This window comes from Oncorhynchus masou, unplaced genomic scaffold (genome assembly GCF_036934945.1).
Source record: "Oncorhynchus masou masou isolate Uvic2021 unplaced genomic scaffold, UVic_Omas_1.1 unplaced_scaffold_1068, whole genome shotgun sequence".
NCBI lineage: Eukaryota > Metazoa > Chordata > Actinopteri > Salmoniformes > Salmonidae > Oncorhynchus > Oncorhynchus masou.
The window spans coordinates 152,501-179,058 of record NW_027000386.1 but is presented as its reverse complement, the minus strand read 5'-3'; the positions used below and the strand labels follow the sequence as shown (position 1 = coordinate 179,058).

Below are 26,558 nucleotides of genomic sequence, written 5' to 3'. Positions count from 1 at the left end.
ATTCACAGGACAGAATGATGTCCCCTACAATGGCCTCCACAACACGTGACCCCCCCCCACTGACTTCGGTAATGAAACACTAAACTGTTGTTTCCAACACTGCTAATGGGCTACTGACAAGCACATAGCGACATTATCCCCCTGAGTGGGAACATACACTACTAAGAGGTAGTCACTACTAAGAATCCATTCCAAGTGATTTTCCTACTCACATTTGGTGTTCATCTTGTAAGGCATTAAGGGGTAGCATGCTACCATTATCCTCTGGTTAGAGTAATGAGAGCAGTTTGGAAACTAGAAAGGCTAATTGGACTAATTAGCTACTCAGAAAGGCTCTCTGACAAAAGCTGGGGAGGGCAGCGTGTGTGCCTGAGGGCCCCCCCCCCCCTCCGTGTGTCTAAGAGAGGTACCTGTCTGACTGCAGCTCACTGTTCCACCATGTTTGTCTCACTAATCACATTGGATTAGAGGACAGGCTGCAGCACCACGGAGCACTGTGGAGATAATTAACCACAGGTCCTGCTCAGACTGGCAGGGACTCTCACAGGATGCAACCACACTCCCCACAACCCCTGTTCTCTCTCACCACCTACAGCAAATGCTTAAAAAGGGAACACGAAGGGGGGAGTGTGTGTGTGTGTGTGTGAATAATAATCACAGGAGGCAGATTTCCTAGCCAGTCTAATTAAACACTACAGGTCATGCCAGCGAGGGCTCCAACATGTCCGAACGCAATGAGCCTTTCACAAGAAATGCCCCCCGACCACAACACACACACACTTCAACGTTTCCCATTAGTGCGTTCATGTGAGATGACAGTAACACATTATTATCATGATAATGACTTAGGTAAATATATTCCACCCTGAGAGAGAGGAACCCCATGTATGTACAACCCTGTCTGTTCTCTCTGTACTGTCGGTTGAGAAACAGTGGTGAAAGGTAAATACATGGCGGTGTGTGTAGGTGTGTGTAGGTGCGTGTAGGTGCATGTAGGTGTGTGTAGGTGTGTGTTACAGGCGTCGGTTAAACCCATGACCAACCCCTTGGTTAATAGAACAGCGGGCTGGTTTGACTGACAGCTTCATTAGCCTGTGTTAGGGGGTTGTTAGCGGGACTGTTGACTTCCGCCGCCGCAGAGCAGGAGAGGAGCGACAGTGGGGTTCTGTCGCCGTTGGAAACCATGGGGTGAGGAATGTGCTTGTTTGGGGTTACCCGGGGATAAACAGGGGGGCTGATGTCAGTCTCTGACTCTCATCTGGGGCCAACTGGAGACAGGAGCTGAAGAATAGATACATGTCATTTCCTGCCTCTTTTAGGTGCATGAGTCTGTGTTTGTATTAATCTGTGTGTGTTGGTTCTCCCTGGCCAGTCTCTTTGTTGCAGTGTGTTTACACACAGGCCCAGTAGTTTCCTGTCTCCCACAGACCCCCAGGCAGAGCCCCATCTGATTGGTCAACTCTGACAGCCGTCCACTCCACTGAGCCGTCCGACCGTGACTGGTCAACCAGCTGCTCTCCACTGCCACTACGACCAGGGGGAGGGGGTCTACGACCAGGGGGAGGGAGAGAGGGAGGGGGTCTACAACCAGGGGGAGGGAGGGGGTCAACGACCAGGGGGGGAGGGAGGGAGGGGGTCTACGACCAGGGGGAGGGATGGGGTCAACGACCAGGGGGAGGGAGGGGGGGATCTATGACCACGGGAAGGGAGGGGGTCAACGACCAGGGGGAGGGAGGGGGTCAACGACCAGGGGAGGGAGGGGGGGGGTCTATGACCACGGGAAGGGAGGGGGTCTACGACCAGGGGGGAGGGGGGGATCTACGACCAGGGGAGGGAGAGAGGGTCTATGACCAGGGGGAGGGAGGGGGTCAATGACCAGGGGGAGGGAGGGAGGGGGTCTATGACCACGGGAAGGGAGGGGGTCTACGACCAGGGGGAGGGAGAGAGTGGGTCTATGACCAGGGGGAGGGACGGGGGTCTACGACCAGCGGGAGGGAGGGAGGGGGTCTACGACTACGGGAAGGGAGGGAGGGGGTCTACGACCAGGGGGAGGGAGGGGGTCTACGACCAGGGAGGGAGAGGAGGGGGTCTACGACCAGGGGGAGGGAGGGGTCTACGACCAGGGGAGGGAGGGAGGGGGGGAGGGGGTCTACGACCACGGGGGGAGGGAGGGGGGTCTACGACCAGGGGGGGGAGGGGGTCTACGACCAGGGGCAGGGATGGGGTCTACGACCAGGGGGAGGGAGGGAGGGGTCTACGACCAGGGGAGGGAGGGGGGTCTACGACCAGGGGAAGGGAGGGGGGTCTACGACCACGGGAAGGGAGGGTCTACGACCAGGGGGGGAGGGGGGTCTACGACCAGGGGGAGGGAGGGAGGGGTCTAGACCAGGGAGGGAGGGAGGGGGTCTACGACCACGGGAAGGGAGGGGTCTACGACCAGGGGAGGGAGGGAGGGGTCTACCGACCAGGGGGAGGGAGGGAGGGGGTCTATGACCAGGGGGAGGGGAGGGGGTCTATGACCAGGGGGAGGGAGGGAGGGGCCTACGACCAGGGGAGGGAGGGAGGGGTCTACGACCAGGGGAGGGGAGGGAGGGGAGGGGGGTCTGACCAGGGGAGGGAGGAGGGGTCTAACGACCAGACCAGGGGGAGGGAGGGAGGGGGTCTACAACCAGGGGGGAGGGAGGGGGTCTATGACCACGGGAAGGGAGGGGCTCCACGACCAGGGGGGGAGGGGGGGTCTATGACCACGGGGAGGGAGGGAGGGGGTCTACGACCAGGGGGAGGGAGGGGGGGTCTACGACCAGGGGGAGGGAGGGAGGGGTCTACGACCAGGGGAGGGAGGGAGGGGGTCTATGACCACGGGAAGGGAGGGGGCTACAACCAGGGGAGGGAGGGAGGGGCCTACGACCAGGGGGGAGGGGGGGTCTACGGGGAGGGGGGGGGTCTACGACCAGGGGAGGGAGGGGGTCTATGACCAGGGGAGGGAGGGGCCTAGGGAGGGGGTCTACGACCAGGGGGAGGGAGGGGGGGGTCTACGACCAGGGGAGGGAGGGAGGGGGTCTACGACCACGGGAGGGAGGGGGGTCTACGACCAGGGGAGGGAGGGAGGGGGTCTACGACCAGGGGAGGGAGGGAGGGGGGTCTACGACCAGGGGAGGAGGGAGGGGGTCTACGACCAGGGGGAGGGGGAGGGGGGGGAGGGGGGAGGGGTCTATGACCAGGGAGGGAGGGAGGGGGTCTATGACCACGGGAAGGGAGGGGGTCTACGACCAGGGGGAGGGAGGGAGGGGGTCTATGACCAGGGGAGGGAGGGAGGGGGTCTATGACCACGGGAAGGGAGGGGGTCTACGACCAGGGGGAGGGAGGGGTCTACGACCAGGGGAGGGAGGGAGGGGTCTACGACCAGGGGGAAGGAGGGAGGGGGTCTACGACCAGGGGGAAGGAGGGAGGGGGTCTACGACCCCAACATAGACACTGGATACAAGACTCACAGCAGAGTCACACATCCTAATAAATCAGAACAATAGTCATTATCTACCATTATGGTGTTATCAAATGATCATTTACATTTGTTGGCTAATGTTGCCTATTAAAGTGATGACATTTATTTGACACGCAGTGATTCATTAAGTGACTAAATAATGTGTCGTTGTTTTCCACCTAAAATGGAGTTGACCTTATTACCAATGTCCAAAATTACCAGCATTATCATAACTGTCATCACCAGCATCATGATCATTTCCAGCATCATTACCGTAAAGGGCTGTTATTCGATGCCCTCCAACATCAACACATCATCATGAGACATTCCTCAACATGATCATCTTTATCTCTTAAAGAGAGAAGACATCCTTGTTAACATACACAATAACATCCATATAACATTCCCATTCTAACAGTGTGTTGCTGGGTCTGATCTGCACTGTGAGACGCACGGACCTCAGGAATACAACCACCAATCATTACAGAATGGAACTATGGCAGAGCAGTGAGAGGAACCTGGTTGGACTGAAGTCACACACACACACACCACACAGCGTCGTCAGTCAGTCAGTGACACACACACACCACACAGCGTCGTCAGTCAGTCAGTGACAAACACACACACCGTCGTCAGTCAGGTCTCACACACACACACACACACACACACACACACACACACACACACACACACACACACACACACACATCGTCAGTGAGTGAGCAGAGTGGCCTTCTCCTTTGCCCAATTAGCCCTTTAATTCAGCTCGTTGGACTATTAAACTCGTTAGGGTTCCACTGACTCCCAGGTAATGAGGTCTGACAGGAGGAATCTGTCACCTGGACAGCTCCCCCAGTAAACCTGAGGAGACTAAGACCAGGGTGAGATGCCCAGACCATACACACAGGCTCACATACAGAGAGGTAGTCACTAGAGGGAACAACACATACAGAGAGGTAGTCACTAGAGGGAACAACACATACAGAGAGGTAGACAGAGGGAACAACACATACAGAGAGGTAGTCATTCTAGAGGGAACAACACATACAGAGAGGTGTCACTAGAAACAACACACAGAGAGGTAGTCACTAGAGGGAACAACACATACAGAGAGGTAGTCACTAGAGGGAACAACACATGAGAGGTAGTCACAGAGGGAACAACACATACAGAGAGGTAGTCACAGAGGGAACAACACATACAGAGAGGTAGTCACTAGAGGGAACAACACATACAGAGAGGTAGTCACTAGAGGGAACAACACACAGAGAGAGGTAGTCACTAGAGGGAACAACACATACAGAGAGAGTAGTCACTAGTCAGGGAACAACACACACAGAGAGGTCAGTAGTCACTACAGGGAACAACACATACAGAGAGGTAGTCACTAGAGGGAACAACACATACAGAGAGGTAGTCACTCAGAGGGAACAACACATACAGAGAGGTAGTCACTAGAGGGACAAACACACACACTACAGAGAGGTAGTCACTAGTCAGGGAACAACACATACAGAGAGGTAGTCACTAGAGGGAACAACACATACAGAGAGTAGTGACTAGAGGGAACAACACATACAGAGAGGTAGTCACTAGAGGGAACAACACATACAGGAGGTAGTCACTAGAGGGAACAACACATCCAGAGAGGTAGTCACTAGAGGGAACAACACATACAGAGAGGTAGTCACTAGAGGGAACAACACATACAGAGAGGTAGTCACTAGAGGGAACAACACATACAGAGAGGTAGTCACTAGAGGGAACAACACATACAGAGAGGTAGTCACTAGAGGGAACAACACATACAGAGAGGTAGTCACTAGAGGGAACAACACATACAGAGAGGTAGTCACTAGAGGGAACAACACATACAGAGAGGTAGTCACTAGAGGGAACAACACATACAGAGAGGTAGTCACTAGAGGGAACAACACATACAGAGAGAGGTAGTCACTAGAGGGAACAACACATACAGAGAGAGGTAGTCACTAGAGGGAACAACACATACAGAGAGGTGTAGTCACTAGAGGGAACAACACATACAGAGAGGTAGTCACTAGAGGGAACAACACATACAGAGAGGTAGTCACTAGAGGGAACAACACATACAGAGAGGTAGTCACTAGAGGGAACAACACATACAGAGAGGTAGTCACTAGAGGGAACAACACATACAGAGAGGTAGTCACTAGAGGGAACAACACATACAGAGAGGTAGTCACTAGAGGGAACAACACATACAGAGAGGTAGTCACTAGAGGGAACAACACATACAGAGAGGTAGTCACTAGAGGGAACAACACATACAGAGAGGTAGTCACTAGAGGGAACAACACATACAGAGAGGTAGTCACTAGAGGGAACAACACATACAGAGAGGTAGTCACTAGAGGGAACAACACATACAGAGAGGTAGTCACTAGAGGGAACAACACATACAGAGAGGTAGTCACTAGAGGGAACAACACATACAGAGGTAGTCACTAGAGGGAACAACACATACAGAGAGGTAGTCACTAGAGGGAACAACACATACAGAGAGGTAGTCACTAGAGGGAACAACACATAGAGAGAGGTAGTCACTAGAGGGAACAACACATACAGAGAGGTAGTCACTAGAGGGAACAACACATACAGAGAGAGGTAGTCACTAGAGGGAACAACACATACAGAGAGAGGTAGTCACTAGAGGGAACAACACATACAGAGAGGTAGTCACTAGAGGGAACAACACATACAGAGAGGTAGTCACTAGAGGGAACAACACATACAGAGAGGTAGTCACTAGAGGGAACAACACATACAGAGAGGTAGTCACTAGAGGGAACAACACATACAGAGAGTAGTCACTAGAGGGAACAACACATACAGAGAGGTAGTCACTAGAGGGAACAACACATACAGAGAGGTAGTCACTAGAGGGAACAACACATACAGAGAGGTAGTCACTAGAGGGAACAACACATACAGAGAGGTAGTCACTAGAGGGAACAACACATACAGAGAGGTAGTCACTAGAGGGAACAACACATACAGAGAGGTAGTCACTAGAGGGAACAACACATAGAGAGAGGTAGTCACTAGAGGGAACAACACATACAGAGAGGTAGTCACTAGAGGGAACAACACATACAGAGAGGTAGACACTAGAGGGAACAACACATACAGAGAGGTAGTCACTAGAGGGAACAACACATACAGAGAGTAGTCACTAGAGGGAACAACACATACAGAGAGGTAGTCACTAGAGGGAACAACACATACAGAGAGGTAGTCACTAGAGGGAACAACACATACAGAGAGGTAGTCACTAGAGGGAACAACACATACAGAGAGAGGTAGTCACTAGAGGGAACAACACATACAGAGAGGTAGACACTAGAGGGAACAACACATACAGAGAGGTAGTCACTAGAGGGAACAACACATACAGAGAGGTAGTCACTAGAGGGAACAACACATACAGAGAGGTAGTCACTAGAGGGAACAACACATACAGAGAGGTAGTCACTAGAGGGAACAACACATACAGAGAGGTAGTCACTAGAGGGAACAACACATACAGAGAGGTAGTCACTAGAGGGAACAACACATACAGACAGGTAGTCACTAGAGGGAACAACACATACAGACAGGTAGTCACTAGAGGGAACAACACATACAGACAGGTAGTCACTAGAGGGAACAACACATACAGAGAGGTAGTCACTAGAGGGAACAACACATACAGAGAGGTAGTCACTAGAGGGAACAACACATACAGAGAGGTAGTCACTAGAGGGAACAACACAAACAGAGAGGAGAGGTAGTCACTAGAGGGAACAACACATACAGAGAGGTAGTCACTAGAGGGAACAACACAAACAGAGAGGAGAGTCACTAGAGGGAACAACACAAACAGAGGGAGAGAGGTAGTCACTAGAGGGAACAACACATACAGAGAGGTAGTCACTAGAGGGAACAACACATACAGAGAGGTAGTCACTAGAGGGAACAACACATACAGAGAGGTAGTCACGAGAGGGAACAACACATACAGAGAGGTAGTCACTAGAGGGAACAACACAAACAGAGAGGAGAGAGGTAGTCACGAGAGGGAACAACACATACAGAGAGGTAGTCACTAGAGGGAACAACACAAACAGAGAGGAGAGAGGTAGTCACTAGAGGGAACAACACATACAGAGAGGTAGTCACTAGAGGGAACAACACATACAGAGAGGTAGTCACTAGAGGGAACAACACATACAGAGAGGTAGTCACTAGAGGGAACAACACATACAGAGAGGTAGTCACTAGAGGGAACAACACATACAGAGAGAGAGGTAGTCACGAGAGGGAACAACACATACAGAGAGGTAGTCACTAGAGGGAACAACACAAACAGAGAGGAGAGAGGTAGTCACTAGAGGGAACAACACAAATAGAGAGGTTGTTACTAGAGTGAACAACACATACAGAGAGGTAGTCACTAGAGGGAACAACACATACAGAGAGGTAGTCACTAGAGGGAACAACACATACAGAGAGGTAGTCACTAGAGGGAACAACACATACAGAGAGGTAGTCACTAGAGGGAACAACACATACAGAGAGGTAGTCACTAGAGGGAACAACACAAATAGAGAGGTAGTCACTAGAGGGAACAACACATACAGAGAGGTAGTCACTAGAGGGAACAACACATACAGAGAGGTAGTCACTAGAGGGAACAACACATACAGAGAGGTAGTCACTAGAGGGAACAACACATACAGAGAGGTAGTCACTAGAGGGAACAACACAAACAGAGAGGAGAGAGGTAGTCACTAGAGGGAACAACACATACAGAGAGGTAGTCACTAGAGGGAACAACACAAACAGAGAGGAGAGAGGTAGTCACTAGAGGGAACAACACATACAGAGAGGTAGTCACTAGAGGGAACAACACATACAGAGAGGTAGTCACTAGAGGGAACAACACATACAGAGAGGTAGTCACTAGAGGGAACAACACATACAGAGAGGTAGTCACTAGAGGGAACAACACAAACAGAGAGGTAGTCACTAGAGGGAACAACACATACAGAGAGGTAGTCACTAGAGGGAACAACACATACAGAGAGGTAGTCACTAGAGGGAACAACACAAATAGAGAGGTTGTTACTAGAGTGAACAACACATACAGAGAGGTAGTCACTAGAGGGAACAACACATACAGAGAGGTAGTCACGAGAGGGAACAACACATAGAGAGAGGTAGTCACTAGAGGGAACAACACATACAGAGAGGTAGTCACTAGAGGGAACAACACATACAGAGAGGTAGTCACTAGAGGGAACAACACAAACAGAGAGGAGAGAGGTAGTCACTAGAGGGAACAACACATACAGAGAGGTAGTCACTAGAGGGAACAACACATACAGAGAGGTAGTCACTAGAGGGAACAACACATACAGAGAGGTAGTCACTAGAGGGAACAACACATACAGAGAGGTAGTCACTAGAGGGAACAACACATACAGAGAGGTAGTCACTAGAGGGAACAACACAAACAGAGAGGAGAGAGGTAGTCACTAGAGGGAACAACACATACAGAGAGGTAGTCACTAGAGGGAACAACACATACAGAGAGGTAGTCACTAGAGGGAACAACACAAACAGAGAGGAGAGAGGTAGTCACTAGAGGGAACAACACATACAGAGAGGTAGTCACTAGAGGGAACAACACATACAGAGAGGTAGTCACTAGAGGGAACAACACATACAGAGAGGGAAGAGGGAACAAGGTACACATGGTACCACAGAAAGAAGAGGCAGACAGACAGAATAGCTGTAAAATAGAGAGCAGATAGATACTATTGTCTTACAAGGTAAAAATACCCTAGACCCCCCCCCCCAAAAAACAAGGGGTCTGAAATCAATTACACTTTGGTCGTTAGCTGCCCTTGGATAGTCACAGATAATTAAGCTCAGCTCTTTTTTATGATGAACAGATTAGTGTCTCTGTTACTGAGCCGTTGCCTGGCTTGATACTGCTCCCTGATTGGCTGGCTGGGGGAAAATGGGCAAAGCTGATGGGAAGTGCCCTCAGCTGAATCACAATGCTCCAGTAGTGGTATGAAGAGCAGAGAGAGAGGAAAGGAGGGATGGAGGAGGAGAGAGGGAGGGAGGAGGAGAGAGAGAGGGAGGGAGGAGGAGAGAGAGAGGGAGGGAGGAGGAGAGAGAGCGGGAGGAGGAGAGAGAGGAAAGGAGGGTGGGAGGAGGAGAGACAGAGGGAGGAGGAGAGAGAGAGGAAAGGAGGGAGGGAGGAGGAGAGAGAGAGGGAGAAGGAGAGAGAGGAAAGGAGGGGGGAGGAGATAGAGAGGGAGGAGGAGAGAGAGGAAAGGATGGAGGGAGGAGGAGAGAGAGAGGAAAGGAGGGAGGGAGGGAGGGAGGAGATAGAGAGGGAGGGAGGAGAAGAGGGAGGGAGGAGGAGGGAGGAGGAAAGGAGGGAGGAGGAGATAGAGAGGAGGAGGAGAGAGAGGAAAGGAGGGTGGGAGGAGGAGAGAGGAGGGAGGAGGAGAGAGAGAGGAAAGGAGGGAGGGAGGAGAGGAGAGGGAGGGAGGAGGAGAGAGAGGAAAGGAGGAGGGGGAGGAGATAGGAGGGAGGAGGAGAGAGGGAGGGAGGAGGAGAGGGAGGAGAGAGAGGAAAGGAGGGAGGGATGGAGGGAGGAGAGAGAGAGAGGGAAAGGAGGGAGGGAGGAGGAGATAGAGAGGGAGGAGGAGAGAGGGAGGGAGGAGGGAGAGGGAGGAGGAGGAGGAGGAGGAGGAGGGAGAGGGAGGGGAGGGAGGGAGAGAGAGGAAAGGAGGGAGGGAGGAGGGAGATAGAGAGGGAGGAGGAGATAGAGAGGGAGGAGGAGGAGGGGGGGAGGAGGGAGAGAAAGGAAAGGAGGGAGGAGGAGATAGAGAGGGAGGAGGAGAGAGGGAGGGAGGAGGAGAGAGAGGAAAGGAGGGTGGGAGGAGGAGAGAGAGAGAGGAGGAGGAGAGAGAGGGAAAGGAGGGAGGGAGGAGGAGGAGAGAGAGGGGGAGGAGGAGAGAGAGGAAAGGATGGAGGGAGGAGGAGAGAGAGAGGGAGGGGAAGAGGGAGGGAAGGAGAGAGAGGTAGAGGGAGACAGAGCACGCTCCAGTAGTGGCATGAAGAGCAGATAAGAGGGGAAAGGTCAAAAGGGAGAGAAGTGAGGAAGGGAGAGAGAGAGGTAGGGGGAAGGAGAGAGGTAAGGGAAAGGAGAGAGAGAGGTAGGGGGAAGGAGAGAGGTAAGGGAAAGGAGAGAGAGAGGTAGGGGGAAGGAGAGAGGTAAGGGAAAGGAGAGAGAGAGGTAGGGGGAAGGAGAGAGGTAAGGGAAAGGAGAGAGAGAGGTAGGGGGAAGGAGAGAGGTAAGGGAAAGGAGAGAGAGGTAGGAGGGAAGGAGAGAGGTAAGGGAAAGGAGAGAGAGTGCAGGGGGAAGGAGAGAGGTAAGGGAAAGGAGAGAGAGGTAGGAGGGAAGGAGAGAGGTAAGGGAAAGGAGAGAGAGTGGTAGGGGGAAGGAGAGAGGTAAGGGAAAGGAGAGAGAGGTAGGAGGGAAGGAGAGAGGTAAGGGAAAGGAGAGAGAGTGCAGGGGGAGAGGGACAGTGTCTGGCTGAGCACAAACCTGGCTGCCTACCTACCTTGTGACCCGACCAGTAAGTCCTGAGAGAGTCCAGACCCATTGACATTTCTGTTCATATTAGCCCCGATGCAGATGAGTGGGATTAGAAGGTGTTTTAACGGACATTTGTACCCCTTTTCTGAAGCTTCTCACAGGGGACCTGGTTGAAACAGAACAGTTCCACAGCTCCAATGGTGCATATCGTCACCCTCCCAGAAACAGTCACGTCATTACAGCTCAGATTCAACTGTTTTACATCACATATCATCACCCTCCTAGAAACAGTCACGTCATTACAGCTCAGATTCAACTGTTTTACATCACATATCATCACCCTCCTAGAAACAGTCACGTCATTACAGCTCAGATTCAACTGTTTTACATCACATATCATCACTGTTTTAAATTCAACTGTTTTAGAGGATCATTTTATTTCCAAGTATTCATATTTTTCAACTAAGATTAAGGTTTTACATCACATAGGACTGCATATAGACAGCAAGCTTTATGGGACAATCAAATGAAACAAACGATAGATACATTACACAATCAGATAGATACAGCCTGTCACGTTTCACACTGAATTCACTTCATCTCATTTCCAAACCATCAAACTGTGGGAATATTCAATTGAATTGGGAGTAAATAAGACCTCTTTCTCAGTTAGCCCTGGTAGATCTGTTGTGGTCTGTTTAAAGTGTTTACCAGCCAGGGTCTGTACTAACAGTGAACCAATTCAGTCAACACATTACCAAGACAACAAGGAGAACTCAGGACAACTACATCAATTACAGAAAGGCCAGCTACCTACCACTTCACTTATTATCCATATACAGACTAATCTGTGCTTCAGGAATGGGGAAATGAGAGAGATAATACAGACACAGAGGGAGAGACAGACACACAGAGGGAGAGAGAGGGAGAGAGAGAGACAGACAGAGGGAGAGAGACAGAGACACAGACAGAGGGAGAGAGAGAGACAGACAGAGGGAGAGAGAGAGGGAGAGAGACAGAGACACAGACAGAGGGAGAGAGAGAGACAGACAGAGGGAGAGAGAGAGACAGAGGGAGAGAGACAGAGACAGAGGGAGAGAGACAGACAGACAGAGGGAGGGAGAGAGACAGACAGAGGGTAAGAGAGACAGAGACACAGACAGAGGGAGAGAGAGGTCGAAAGAGAGAGACACACAGACAGAGGGAGAGAGAGGGGGAGAGAGAGACAGACAGGGGGAGAGAGAGACAGAAACAGACAATGGGAGAGAGAGACAGAGACATATACAGAGGGAGAGAGAGGGAGAGAGAGACAGAGGGAGAGAGAGGGAGAGAGACACATACAGAGAGACAGAGGGAGAGAGACAGACAGAGGGAGAGGGAGGGAGAGAGAGAGACAGAGGGAGAGGGAGGGAGAGAGAGAGACAGACAGAGGGAGAGAGACAGACAGAGGGAGAGAGACAGACAGAGGGAGAGAGACAGACAGAGGGAGAGGGAGGGAGACATATGGAGAGAGAGAGACAGACAGAGAGAGAGACAGACAGAGAGAGTGAGAGAGAGGGAGAGAGAGACAGACAGACAAAGGGAGGGAGAGAGAGGGAGAGAGACAGACAGAGCAAGGGAGAGAGATAGAGAGAGAGGGAGGGAGATGGAGGCAGACCGAGGGAGAGAAAGACAGACACAGACAGCGGGAGGGAGAGACAGACAGAAAGAGCGAGAGAGAGGGAGAGAGTCAAAGACAGAGAGAGACAGACAGAGGGAGAGAGACAGATGGAGAGAGACAGAGGGAGAGAGACAGAGGGAGAGAGACAGAGGGAGCAAGGGAGAGAGAGGGAGAGAGGGAGGAGGGAGAAAGAGGGAGAGGGGGAGGGAGGCAGACCGAGGGAGAAAAAGACAGACACAGACAGAGGGAGAGAGAGAAAGAGACACAGACAGAGGGAGAGAGGGGGAGAGAGACAGACAGATGGAAAGAGCGAGTGGGAGGGAGAGAGAGAGACAGACAAGAGGGAGAGAGAGGGAAAGAAAGAGACAGACCGAGGGAGAGAGAGGGAGAGAGAGACAGACAAGAGGGAGAGAGACACAGACAGAGGGAGAGAGAGAGACAGACGAGGGAGAGAGAGGGACAGACGAGGGAGAGAGAGGGACAGACGAGGGAGAGAGAGGGAAAGAAAGAGACAGACCGAGGGAGAGAGAGGGAAAGAGCGAGGCAGATAGAGGGAGAGAGACACAGACAGAGGGAGAGAGAGAGACAGACGAGGGAGAGAGAGGGACAGACGAGGGAGAGAGAGGGAAAGAAAGAGACAGACCGAGGGAGAGAGGGAAAGAGCAGACAGATAGAGGGAGAGAGACACAGACAGAGGGAGAGAGAGACAGACAGACGAGGGAGAGAGAGGGAAAGAGCGAGGCAGATAGAGGGAGAGAGACACAGACAGAGGGAGAGAGAGACAGACAAGAGGGAGAGAGAGGGAAAGAAAGAGACAGACCGAGGGAGAGAGAGGGAAAGAGCGAGGCAGATAGAGGGAGAGAGACACAGACAGAGGGAGAGAGAGACAGACAGACGAGGGAGAGAGAGGGAAAGAAAGAGACAGACCGAGGGAAAGAGCGAGGCAGATAGAGGGAGAGAGACACAGACACAGGGAGAGAGAGACAGACAAGAGGGAGAGAGAGGGAAAGAAAGAGACAGACCGAGGGAAAGAGCGAGGCAGATAGAGGGAGAGAGACACAGACACAGGGAGAGAGAGACACAGGGAGAAAGAGAGAGAGACTCACAGCCAGACACACATTATTATGCATTTCTTCATTATTAATTTGGGGGATGAAACCCTAGATGAGGTCATCTCGTTGACCAGATCATCTGATGAGTCAGCCATAAATAATAGACCCTTAGTCTTCCCTTATTAGCATCCCTCCTCACGACGACTGCATCAGCCTGGGATGAATGGCTCTCTGATTGGCTCGTCAGCCAGTTTAATGTCAATAGTAAATTGGAAGCCTTGTTAACCTAGTTGGGGACAGGATTACGGGGAGAGATAGTAAGCAGCCAGTCATGTAAAAATGAATGTCTATCAGGGTCTAATTTAATCAAGGGCAGCTCCCTTTTTACAGAGGAATTACAATGTAGGAAGCCAATTATTTTGAACGTTTACGCTGTGGTCCCTGCCTGTCAGATAAGTGTGTGTGTGTGTGTATGTGTGTGAGAGAGAGATTTAAAAAAATGCAGGGCATCACAGGGAATGGCTGGCTCCTATCAGAGGGATAAAGATGATGCTGTGGGGTTGAGGGAAGGACCAGCTAGTTAACTAACAGATTAAATAGACCTCACCAAGAGAGAAGGACCAGCTAGTTAACTAACAGATTAAATAGACCTCACCAAGAGAGAAGGACCAGCTAGTTAACTAACAGATTAAACAGACCTCACCAAGAGAGAAGGACCAGCTAGTTAACTAACAGATTAAACAGACCTCAACAAGAGAGAAGGACCAGCTAGTTAACTAACAGATTAAACAGACCTCACCAAGAGAGAAGGACCAGCTAGTTAACTAACAGATTAAATAGACCTCACCAAGAGAGAAGGACCAGCTAGTTAACTAACAGATTAAACAGACCTCACCAAGAGAGAAGGACCAGCTAGTTAACTAACAGATTAAATAGACCTCACCAAGAGAGAAGGACCAGCTAGTTAACTAACAGATTAAACAGACCTCACCAAGAGAGAAGGACCAGCTAGTTAACTAACAGATTAAACAGACCTCAACAAGAGAGAAGGACCAGCTAGTTAACTAACAGATTAAACAGACCTCACCAAGAGAGAAGGACCAGCTAGTTAACTAACAGATTAAACAGACCTCAACAAGAGAGAAGGACCAGATAGTTAACTAACAGATTAAACAGACCTCACCAAGAGAGAAGGACCAGATAGTTAACTAACAGATTAAACAGACCTTACCAAGAGAGAAGGACCAGCTAGTTAACTAACAGATTAAACAGACCTCACCAAGAGAGAAGGACCAGATAGTTAACTAACAGATTAAACAGACCTCACCAAGAGAGAAGGACCAGCTAGTTAACTAACATATTAAATGGACCTTAAAGACCCAGGCGATCTACAGCTCTTCGTCTGGGACAGCACTCACAGGCAGCATGCACAAAAGTGCGCGCACAAAGACTTGAAAGTGTGCACACACACATCCAAGCAAACGCACACAGACACCGAGGAGAGCCCCAGCACACCTCTACCCTGGGGGATAATTATCCTGTGTGGGCCCCTGTCCCCTCTGGTCCCTGGGGCCCAATCCCACTGCTTTCTGGAGGGTGGGCCTCACCCCCCCCACACCTGCACCCGGTCCAGATTAAAAGCCTTGTCTGGTCTAATTTTAAATGTGTTACCGCTGCCCTTTCTTAGGGGAACAAGACTAATCTATTCCCATAAAGGCTTATCTCTGTTCTCTCTGCCCTCCGTGAGGCACGCTGGGCCTTCTGTTGAATTATTACTAGCTGGACATTTGTCATGAGGCAGGCTGACGTAAAGTGTGTCGTAGGGCTGGGCGCTGAGGAGCTGGTCGTGTGTCTGTGGAATGATGGCGTGCCTGGGATGGCTGGCTGTTCCCCTCTCCTCTTTTCTCTCCTTCCCTCCATCCTTCAGCTGTCTAATTAAGGTGAGGCCTCCTAGCATCCCCTCCCCCTTTCCTTGTCCCATTATTGTCCACCACCAATTACTTCCCCTCCCCGCCCACATCACAAAGCTCGGTGACCAGTCAGTCTATCCAACACTTCAATCCTTTCAGATACCCAGTTCAACTGTAGACTGAAACAAACACATTGACCCCAACAGTCAGAGGGTGAAGCTAACAAAGGTCAACTGCGAGCAGGAGGATGGGCCGTGCAAAGGCGTGTTGATGCGCTGGTCAAGACGATCAGCCACCATGACAGGCTGCCAAACGTCAGCGTGGCACAAGCGCGTGTTTGCGTGTCGAGGGTCGTGTCGAGTGACGGCGACATGGCCGCCAAAGGAACGCCACAATCCCACAAAGTCACCGGCAGGCTGGATGAGAGGAGCTGTCACTACTGCTGGCTCAGGCCTGCTCACGCCTCCCGTCAAACAGGCAGCTAACGGCCCTCCAGACTCTGGGCCTCTGGGCCCTGGTGTGGTGTCCATGGCAGCCATCACATCATTAACACAATGAGAGAGTTGCTTGATGATAATAATGAGTTAGTGGTGCCACACCAGCACAGCAGTGCCAGTCACTACTGTAGTAGTCATTGTTGCCAGTTTCAGCAGCCCTTGACCTGGCCCTCAGCACTGACCATCAGATAGGGGGTCACCGGGCCAGACCAAACACAGCCTACCAGGAGCTGTAGCCATCAGATGGGGGGGGGGTCACTGGACCAAACCAAACACAGCCTACCAGGAGATGATGGTTAACTGCGGGCAGCGAGAGTTTTAAGTGAACGCTTAGAGAAGGTTGATGATTTTGGTGTTTTTGGGGGCCTTTTGCCACATTGTGTCAAGGGAACTCTAGAGGACAGCAGCCTGTGGCTACAGCAGAGCAGTGCTGGCTGGTCCCCTGGAGTCAGACACACTGCACTGGGTTCACCATCACTTTCATATCTTCTGACTATTCTGGCAGCCTTCTCAAAACACTCCCTTATTTCACTATTTACAACATTCCCTATAGCATCTCTCCAGTCCCTGCATTTGACAAGTACATCATGGACAGAGAGTCCTGGCCCCAGTGACCAACAGACAGACAGAGAAGCTTGGAGAGGGAGGAGGGCTGAGTAAAGCTCATTGGTCTGAAGAGAGAGAGAGAAGCTTGGAGAGGGAGGAGGGCTGAGGAAAGCTCATTGGTCTGAAGAGAGAGAGAGAAGCTTGGAGAGGGAGGAGGGCTGAGGAAAGCTCATTGGTCTGAAGAGAGAGAGAGAGAAGCATGGAGAGGGAGGGAGGGCTGAGGAAAGCTCATTGGTCTGAAGAGAGAGAGCTTGGAGAGGGAGGAGGGCTGAGGAAAGCTCATTGGTCTGAAGAGAGAGAGAGAGAAGGGAGAGGGAGGAGGGCTGAGGAAAGCTCATTGGTCTGAAGAGAGAGAGAGAGAGAGAGAAGCTTGGAGAGGGAGGAGGGCTGAGGAAAGCTCATTGGTCTGAAGAGAGAGAGAGAGAAGCTTGGAGAGGGAGGAGGGCTGAGGAAAGCTCATTGGTCTGAAGAGAGAGCAGGACAGCAGGGGAGGCCTATCATGTCACATCTCTTATCAGATCTGTATGGAGGCTACAGCGAGCGGCGCTAAGCTACGTGTGATCTCTCCAAAGATGGTTCCTCCCTCCGCTCCAAACGGGACAGAGCAGAGAGAAGAGGAGGAAAAATGTCTTTAATACTCCCATGCCAATGTCCTGCTTCTCCCTCCAAACCGCCATCTCTTTCAATTCAATTCAATTCAAGGGCTTTATTGGAATGGGAAACATGTGTTAACATTGCCAAAGCAAGTGAGGTAGATAATATATAAAGTGAATATATAAAGTGAAATAAACAATACAAATTAACAGTAAACATTCCACATACAGAAATTTAAAACAATAAAGACAATCCAAATGTCATATTATATATATATACAGTGTTTTAACAATGTACAAATGGTTAAAGGACACACAATAAAATAAATAAGCATAAATATGGGTTGTATTTACAATGGTGTTTGTTCTTCACTGGTTGCCCTTTTCTCGTGGCAACAGGTCACAAATCTTGCTGCTGTGATGTCACACTGTGGAATTTCACCCAGTAGATATGGGAGTTTATCAAAATTGGATTTGTTTTCAAATTCTTTGTGGATGTGTGTAATCTGAGGGAAATATGTGTCTCTAATATGGTCATACATTGGGCAGGAGGTTAGGAAGTGCAGCTCAGTTTCCACCTCATTTTGTGGGCAGTGTGCACATAGCCTGTCTTCTCTTGAGAGCCATGTCTGCCTACTGCGGCCGTTTAAAATAGCAAGGATCTGCTCACTGAGTCTGTACATAGTCAAAGCTTTCCTTAATTTTGGGTCAGTCACAGTAGTCAGGTATTCTGCCGCTGTGTACTCTCTGTTTAGGGCCAAAAGGCATTCTAGTTTGCTCAGTTTTTTTGTTAATTCTTTCCAATGTGTCAAGTAATTATTTTTTTGTAATTATCTTTCTCTCTCCCTCCAACCCTCCCTCTCTTTCTCTCTTTCTTTCTTTTCTCTCTTTCTCCCCATTCATCCCTCTCTCTCTCCATTCATCCCTCTCTCTCCCATTCATCCCTCCAACCCTCCCTATCTCTCCCTCCCAACCTCCTCCATCCCTCAAACAGGACCTAACACTAATGCCCACATCTCCCCCTCCCTTGCTTTCCTCCCCCAAACAGAACAGGACCTAATTGGAAGGCTCCCAGACCAACCTGGGAGGTCAGTGTAATTGCTGCTGGCCATATTTAACATTAAGATAATCAGTCCATTAATTACCCCTCTCTCATTAAATCAGTCCCTCCAACCCTCCTGCATCTATTACTCTTGAGACCACGGGGCCAGGGAGAGACCACGGGGCCAGGGAGAGACCACGGGGCCAGGGAGAGACCACGGGGCCAGGGAGAGACCACGGGGCCAGGGAGAGACCACTCCAACCCACGGGCCACCCTATTGGCTCTGGCTTCTCCTTTCTCCTCCAACCTAGCTCCCTCTGGCCTTCTATACCTAGCTCTCCCTCCAGCTAGTAGCCCTCCTACCTAGCTAGTAGTTACTGAACTTCTTTCTAGCAACCTCCCTCTACTTTTTTTCTCCCTTCCAACCTCCTTTCTTTCTCCCTCCTAGTAGCTACTGGCATTTTATACCTCCTAGTAGCTACTCCTTCTATACCTAGCTATTGGCTACTTCCTTCTATACCTAGCTAGTAGCTACTGGCCTTCTATACCTAGCTAGTAGCTACTGGCCTCTATACCTAGCTCTACTGACCTTCTATACACCTAGCTAGTAGCTACTGACCTTCTATACCCTCCAAGCTACTCCCTATACCTAGCTAGTAGCTACTCATTTTATACCTCCTAGTAGCCTCCTTCTATACCTAGGTAGTAGCTACTCCTTCTATACCTAGCTAGTAGCTCCCTTCTATACCTAGCTATCTACCCTCTATACCTATCTAGTAGCTACTGGCCTTCTATACCTAGCTAGTCCCTCCTTCCCTCCTACTGACCTTCTATACACCTCTAGTAGCTACTTTCTACCTAGCTCCACCTTCTATACCTAGCTAGTAGCTACTGACCTTCTATACCTAGCTAGTAGCTACTGGCCTTCTATACCTAGCTAGTAGCTACTGGCCTTCTATACCTAGCTAGCAGCTACTGGCCTTCTATACCTAGCAGCTACTGCCCTTCTATACCTAGCTCCCCTCTATACCTAGCTAGTAGCTACTGCCCTTCTATACCCTCTACTGCTTCTATACCTAGCTAGCTAGCCCTACCTCCTTCTCCATACCCTCCCTTCTATACCTTAGTAGCTCCCTCCATACCTCCAGCTACTGCCCTTCTATACCTCCTAGTAGCTACTTTCATACCTAGCTAGTTACTGGCCTTCTATACCTAGCTAGTAGCTACTGACCTTCTATACCTAGCTAGTCTACTGGCCTCCCTCTCCTAGCTAGTAGCTACTGGACCTTCTATACCTAGCTAGTAGCTACTGGCCTTCTATACCTAGCTAGTAGCTACTCCCTCTAACCTAGCTAGTAGCTACTGGCCTTCTATACCTAGGTAGTAGCCTCTATACCTAGCTAGTAGCTACTGGCAATGGCCTTCTATACCTAGCTAGTAGCTACTGGCCTTCTATACCTAGCTAGTAGCTACTGGCCTTCTATACCTAGCTAGTAGCTACTGCCTTCTATACACCTAGCTAGTAGCCTGGGATTCTATACCTAGCTAGTACTACCTTTCTATACCTAGCTATAGCTACTCATTTTATACCTAGCTAGTAGCTACCCTTCTATACCTAGGTAGTAGCTACTGACCTTCTATACCTAGCTAGTCTACTTGCATTTTATAAGCTAGTACACTGGCCTTCTATACCTAGACCTATTACTTCTATACCTAGGCTAGTAGCTACTGAAAGCTAGTAGCTACTGGCCAGAGCTACTGACCTTCGGGGGGTCAGTGTAGCTACTGACCTTCTATACACCTAGCTAGTAGCTACTGACCTTCTATACCTAGCTAGTAGCTACTGGCATTTTATACCTAGCTAGTAGCTACTGGCCTTCTATACCTAGGTAGTAGCTACTGACCTTCTATACCTAGCTAGTAGCTACTGGCCTTCTATACCTAGCTATTGGCTACTTGCCTTCTATACCTATCTAGTAGCTACTGGCCTTCTATACCTAGCTAGTAGCTACTGGCCTTCTATACCTAGCTAGTAGCTACTGACCTTCTATACACCTAGCTAGTAGCTACTGACCTTCTATACCTAGCTAGTAGCTACTGACCATACCTAGGGCTACTGACCATACCTAGCTAGTAGCTACTGGCCTTCTATACCTAGCTAGTAGCTACTGGCCTTCTATACCTAGCTAGCAGCTACTGGCCAGGCTAGCAGCTACTGCCCTTCTATACCTAGCTAGTAGCTACTGGCCTTCTATACCTAGCTAGTAGCTACTGCCCTTCTATACCTAGCTAGTAGCGGGACCTTCTATACCTAGCTAGTAGCTACTGGCCTTCTATACCTAGCTAGTAGCTACTGCCCTTCTATACCTAGCTAGTAGCTACGGACCTTCTATACCTAGCTAGTAGCTACTGGCCTTCTATACCTAGCTAGCAGCTACTGCCCTTCTATACCTAGCTAGTAGCTACGGACCTTCTATACCTAGCTAGTAGCTACTGGCCTTCTATACCTAGCTAGTAGCTACTGGGATACCTAGCTAGTAGCTACTGGCCTTCTATACCTAGCTAGCAGCTACTGCCCTTCTATACCTAGCTAGTAGCTACTGGCCTTCTATACCTAGCTATTGGCTACTGGCCTTCTATACCTAGCTAGTAGCTACTGGCCTTCTATACCTAGCTAGTAGCTACTGGCCTTCTATACCTAGCTAGTAGCTACTGGCATTTTATACCTAGCTAGTAGCTACTGGCCTTCTATACCTAGGTAGTAGCTACTGACCTTCTATACCTAGCTAGTAGCTACTGGCATTTTATACCTGGCTAGTAGCTACTGGCCTTCTATACCTAGCTATTGGCTACTTGCCTTCTATACCTATCTAGTAGCTACTGGCCTTCTATACCTAGCTAGTAGCTACTGGCCTTCTATACCTAGCTAGTAGCTACTGACCTTCTATACACCTAGCTAGTAGCTACTGACCTTCTATACCTAGCTAGTAGCTACTGACCTTCTATACCTAGCTAGTAGCTACTGACCTTCTATACCTAGCTAGTAGCTACTGGCCTTCTATACCTAGCTAGTAGCTACTGGCCTTCTATACCTAGCTAGCAGCTACTGGCCTTCTATACCTAGCTAGCAGCTACTGCCCTTCTATACCTAGCTAGTAGCTACTGGCCTTCTATACCTAGCTAGTAGCTACTGCCCTTCTATACCTAGCTACTGCCCTTCTATACCTAGCTAGTAGCTACTGGCCTTCTATACCTAGCTAGTAGCTACTGCCCTTCTATACCTAGCTAGTAGCTACGGACCTTCTATACCTAGCTAGTAGCTACTGGCCTTCTATACCTAGCTAGTAGCTACGGACCTTCTATACCTAGCTAGTAGCTACTGGCCTTCTATACCTAGCTAGTAGCTACTGCCCTTCTATACCTAGCTAGTAGCTACTGGACCTTCTATACCTAGCTAGCAGCTACTGCTAGTAGCTACTGGCCTTCTATACCTAGCTATTGGCTACTGGCCTTCTATACCTAGCTAGTAGCTACTGGCCTTCTATACCTAGCTAGTAGCTACTGGCCTTCTATACCTAGCTAGTAGCTACTGGCCTTCTATACCTAGCTAGTAGCTACTGGCCTTCTATACCTAGCTAGTAGCTACGGACCTTTCCTCTACATCTACCATACAAGGATTTTACTGACACCAGTTAGCTATAGAAATATGAGCAACATATTGTAGAACCCTCAGGACCCAACCTTTTTAGGCAATAAAAATGAAATGCATACAATCCAACATTAGATACTTTAATCCAAGACACTCCGATGTCAGTCTTTGTGTCGTGGTTCACGTAGTGAAGATCTGAGGGATAACCCGTTTAATTCAGCATACATCAAGTATTAGTATACACATATCAAGTACATGATCGACTCAGGTCATACAATGTGACTTATCTCCTAAATATCCCAGAGACAGGTGTGTAGACATCACTTCACAGACCATGGGACACTCAGCATGAGGCTGCAGGAGCACCATGCTGCATGTAAGCTGCAGTAGTGTACAGTAGAGGGACGTAGTGAACACTGAACAGCCACTTAAGGAATGGCCGATGAAGTACTATCCTATCGATAGGCAGCGATGACGGGAGACAAATGTCTGGCGAGCTCTGCCAAGCCGAGCCGAGTGTCCCGGGTTAATTGAGATAATATTGACCCCTTCTGTAATCTGTTCCCCTGGTCGCGCCACCCGACGGGGATACATGCCTCCCAAATACACAAATAAATAGGTACATGAATAACAATAAATGCATTAGCCGACTGACGGAAGGGGAGAGAGGGGGAGATGAGTGTGTGTGTGTGTGGTGCGTGTATGCATCTGTGTGTGTGTGTGTGTGTGTGTGTGTGTGTGTGTGTGCATGCATATGTGTGTGTGTGTGCATGCTTGGTGTGTGTAAAAGGGAAACGGGTGGATCCATAGCTAGAGATGTTTGGTGTAGGGGCCAGTAATTAAAAGGTGCTTGTGGAGAGTAATGAGAACAGGAGGAAAATGGGAAGTCGATATTTATGCAGCCAGCAGTCAGCTCTAATTTGTTATGATGGCTGGTGGTGGAGCACGGGCTTGGCTGCCAATAATTGTGTGTGTGTGTGTGTGCTGATAATTACACCGCCCAGCAGACGTAAGTGCAGAGGGGCCGGGGCCAGTGAGACTACGAGCCACAGACATTAACACTGTTACCATGTTAAACGCCACTGATTACTCCATACTCACTTCCCCCTCTCTCTAATGGCTAACTCTTGCCACTGTCCACCTCTGCTGCCAATATCATTACAATGTCCCTGTCACTGTCACCACTGCTGTCCCCAGTTTCCATCACTACTGCTGTCCCCAGTTTCCATCACTACTGCTGTCCCCAGTTTCCATCACTACTGCTGTCCCCAGTTTCCATCACTACTGCTGTCCCCAGTTTCCATCACTACAACTGTCCCCAGTTTCCATCACTACAACTGTCCCCAGTTTCCATCACTACAACTGTCCCCATCCATTTCCATCACTATTGCAGTCCCCAGATCACTACTACTGTCCCCAGTTTCCATCACTTTGGAGTCCCCAGTTTCCATCACTACAACTGTCCCTATATGTTTTCCATCACCAACTGTCCCCAGTTTCCATCACTACTACTGTCCCCAGTTTCCATCACTACAACTGTCCCCAGTTTCCATCACTACTGCTGTCCCCAGTTTCCATCACTACTACTGTCCCCAGTTTCCATCACTACAACTGTCCCCAGTTTCCATCACTACTGCTGTCCCCAGTTTCCATCACTACTGCTGTCCCCAGTTTCCATCCCTACTACTGTCCCCAGTTTCCATCACTACTACTGTCCCCAGTTTCCATCACTACAACTGTCCCCAGTTTCCATCACTACTACTGTCCCCAGTTTCCATCACTACTACTGTCCCCAGTTTCCATCACTACTGCTGTCCCCAGTTTCCATCACTACTGCTGTCCCCAGTTTCCATCACTACAACTGTCCCCAGTTTCCATCACTACTACTGTCCCCAGTTTCCATCACTACTACTGTCCCCAGTTTCCATCACTACTGCTGTCCCCAGTTTCCATCACCACTGCTGTCCCCAGTTTCCATCACCACTGCTGTCCCCAGTTTCCATCACCACTGCTGTCCCCAGTTTCCATCACCACTGCTGTCCCCAGTTTCCATCACCACTGCTGTCCCCAGTTTCCATCACCACTGCTGTCCCCAGTTTCCATCACCACTGCTGTCCCCAGTTTCCATCACCACTGCTGTCCCCAGTTTCCATCACCACTGCTGTCCCCAGTTTCCATCACCACTGCTGTCCCCAGTTTCCATCACTACAACTGTCCCCAGTTTCCATCACTACAACTGTCCCCAGTTTCCATCACTACTGCTGTCCCCAGTTTCCATCACTACTACTGTCCCCAGTTTCCATCACTACAACTGTCCCCAGTTTCCATCACTACTGCTGTCCCCAGTTTCCATCCCTACTACTGTCCCCAGTTTCCATCCCTACTACTGTCCCCAGTTTCCATCACTACTACTGTCCCCAGTTTCCATCACTACAACTGTCCCCAGTTTCCATCACTACTACTGTCCCCAGTTTCCATCACTACTACTGTCCCCAGTTTCCATCACTACTGCTGTCCCCAGTTTCCATCACTACTGCTGTCCCCAGTTTCCATCACTACAACTGTCCCCAGTTTCCATCACTACTACTGTCCCCAGTTTCCATCACTACTACTGTCCCCAGTTTCCATCACTACTGCTGTCCCCAGTTTCCATCACTACTGCTGTCCCCAGTTTCCATCACCACTGCTGTCCCCAGTTTCCATCACCACTGCTGTCCCCAGTTTCCATCACCACTGCTGTCCCCAGTTTCCATCACCACTGCTGTCCCCAGTTTCCATCACCACTGCTGTCCCCAGTTTCCATCACCACTGCTGTCCCCAGTTTCCATCACCACTGCTGTCCCCAGTTTCCATCACCACTGCTGTCCCCAGCTTCCATCACCACTGCTGTCCCCAGTTTCCATCACCACTACTGTCCCCAGTTTCCATCACCACTGCTGTCCCCAGTTTCCATCACCACTACTGTCCCCAGTTTCCATCACCACTACTGTCCCCAGTTTCCATCACCACTGCTGTCCCCAGTTTCCATCACCACTGCTGCCCCCAGTTTCCATCACTACAACTGCCCCCAGTTTCCATCACTACTGCTGTCCCCAGTTTCCATCACCACTACTGTCCCCAGTTTCCATCACCACTGCTGTCCCCAGTTTCCATCACCACTGCTGTCCCCAGTTTCCATCACCACTGCTGTCCCCAGTTTCCATCACCACTACTGTCCCCAGTTTCCATCACCACTGCTGTCCCCAGTTTCCATCACCACTACTGTCCCCAGTTTCCATCACTACAACTGTCCCCAGTTTCCATCACTACTGCTGTCCCCAGTTTCCATCACCACTACTGTCCCCAGTTTCCATCACTACTGCTGTCCCCAGTTTCCATCACCACTGCTGTCCCCAGTTTCCATCACCACTGCTGTCCCCAGTTTCCATCACCACTGCTGTCCCCAGTTTCCATCACTACAACTGTCCCCAGTTTCCATCCCCACTGCTGTCCCCAGTTTCCATCCCCACTGCTGTCCCCAGTTTCCATCACTACTGCTGTCCCCAGTTTCCATCACCACTGACAGTCCCCAGTTTCTGATCACCACTGCTGTCCCCAGTTTCCATCACCACTAGTTTCAAAATTACTTCCCCAGTTTCCATCACCACTGCTGTCCCCAGTTTCATCACCACTACTGTCCCCAGTTTCCATCACCACTGCTGTCCCCAGTTTCCAACTGCTGTCCCCAGTTTCCATCACTACAACTGTCCCCAGTTTCCATCACTACAACTGTCCCCATTTCATCAACAACTGTCCCCAGTTTCCATCACTACAACTGTCCCCAGTTTCCATCACCACTGCTGTCCCCAGCTGTCCCCAGTTTCCATCCCTACAACTGTCCCCAGTTTCCATCACTACAACTGTCCCCAGTTTCCATCACTACAACTGTCCCCAGTTTCCATCACCACTGCTGTCCCCAGTTTCCATCCCTACTACTGTCCCCAGTTTCCATCACTACAACTGTCCCCAGTTTCCATCACTACAACTGTCCCCAGTTTCCATCACTACAACTGTCCCCAGTTTCCATCACTACAACTGTCCCCAGTTTCCATCACTACAACTGTCCCCATCCATATTCCTCAGTATTGCAGTCCTGAACAAACAGATGGCTGTTTACTCCAGTTTGGAGAATAGTTTCAAACAACCCAACAATGTTTTCTATATGTTATACCTTTATTTAACTAGGCATGTCACTTAGGAACTAATAATGATTTACAATGACAGCCTACTGGGGAACTGCCTTGTTCTAGGCTCCCTGCCGCTTAAATAATGCAAAACAGGTGAGAGCTCAACAAATCCAGAATATTATTTTACGCAGTGGGAGTGGGAATTCAAAACTACAAGTTAAGAATCTAAATGTAGTACGTAATGATTTTCAGGAAGAATC

General features: G+C 50.0%; 1 protein-coding gene across 3 annotated transcripts in view; it reads right to left on the bottom strand.

Annotated features, from left to right (window-relative positions):
* LOC135528982 (arf-GAP with GTPase, ANK repeat and PH domain-containing protein 1) overlaps window positions 1-26,558 on the bottom strand; it is a 126,765-nt gene that overhangs the window by 9,530 nt on the left and 90,677 nt on the right. The window lies entirely within an intron of this gene.